Consider the following 1,769-nt stretch of genomic DNA (forward strand, 5'->3'; position numbering starts at 1 on the left):
TTTTTTTTTAATAGAACGAGGGAAATGTTATATGTGCATCTCTGCTAAATATACATGTCAGCAGACGGACAACACTGTCAGTTAACAGACAAATCCACAAAACTCAAATTTGATAAACTTTGATTTTATAATTTGTAAAATTTTACAAGAGAATAACAGTTTAAGTTCATATTTACATTTCTGTTTAAATTAGCGGACGTTGTGCTTCCTGACTGCACCGGTTTTCTCTTTCACATGAAATAAGATTCAGTTTAATCCCCCGAGTATGTGAAGATAACATTTTAGCTGTCGTTCAATAACTAGATCAGAGGTGGAGGATGGATAGAAGAATGAAAGGGGGAAGGGTAGGTGTCGTTTTTAGACGGCACAAAAATGGAAGCAATAGACCAAACAGAGAAGAAATAAAGAGGGATGAGGGCTGTCAGGGTTTCTACATCCTAGCTGGATTATGGCTACAAAGCTCTAATGCTTAAAGGTCACTATAGTGATCTCTTTTCCTTCCCTTTTAGTGTTTTGTAGAAAGGAAAAATAATGATATTATGTAGAAAATAATTTAAAAAGAGAAATATGTCCGATAAAGCTAATTTTTCTCAGAATGCGTTGCTTCACCTTTAGTTAAGAGTCGTTCATTCAAGCACAGCGTTTGTCACTATATCCTGATGTGATGAATGTCCAGCTGTGTCATTTTGTTCTTAACATTAAGAGACGGATTTTAGCAGTGTGGCTATTCTTCAGGGTCTTTACCCATTAAGTTTTACTATAAGAAAAATAATACTGTCTGTGTTTTACTGGGATGTTTTAAAATAAGACGATTTCACCTAAACCAAAGTTTTTAATAAATATTTATATTTATGGAAAAACGACCAAAAATGGGATTGTTACGCAGTGTTTTACTGTAATTGATAGATTCGGGGTGGATAATGACAGGGAATTGGTAGCCATTTGTGAGTCAATATTTTGCGACAGACATGTAGAATGAGTTCTGCTGTCTCTGGATGAGTTTAAGTGTGTGTTTGTTTGCCTTTGTGCGTGTCCGATGTGTGTTTGTGTGTGGGGGTCAGAGTCTATTTGACCCCTCGCTATGGCTGTCAGATTAGACAAATCCCACATTTTATCCAGCAGTCGACCAACAGCGACCTCCCACATACACCAACACTCCACACCGGCCTAAATAATACGTGCACCTGTTATCGGCCAACAATGTGCCACGTCCTGAAACACTCTCTTATAAAACTGATTTTCAAGAAGGGAATCGACCCCCTTAGTCTCTCTAAATCAGGGTTGTCCAATCGAGCTCCTGAAGAGCCACTGTTCTCCAGGTGTGTCCTCTGTAGTGAACCCCAGGAATAAGAATGCACAACCCTGCTTTAAACACAATGATCATTACAAAACTAATTAGCAAGTAATTTAGCTCTATAGCATAACCAACGTGCTATACATTATACAAGTATAAAGGCTATAAAAAGTAAGACCAGAAACTTAAATACACTATAGCACAACAAAGACAACATATTTTTAAACTGGGTAAAAACAGATTGTCCCCTAAACTTCCATTCATTAATATTTTTAAAGGAATAGCAAATAAAATATATAAAAATAAATATACATAAAAAAAATAAATCAAGGACCTTCACCATTTTGAGCGCCATATAAAATAAAATTATTGAATATAAAATTATCTAAATATAATTTACAGATTGTATAGATTATGTAGTGATATAGATTTGCTATGGTATAATGGTTAGTATATTTCAAAATGTATTAAGTAA

This window comes from Triplophysa rosa, linkage group LG2, assembly GCF_024868665.1.
Source record: "Triplophysa rosa linkage group LG2, Trosa_1v2, whole genome shotgun sequence".
Classification (NCBI taxonomy): Eukaryota; Metazoa; Chordata; class Actinopteri; order Cypriniformes; family Nemacheilidae; genus Triplophysa; species Triplophysa rosa.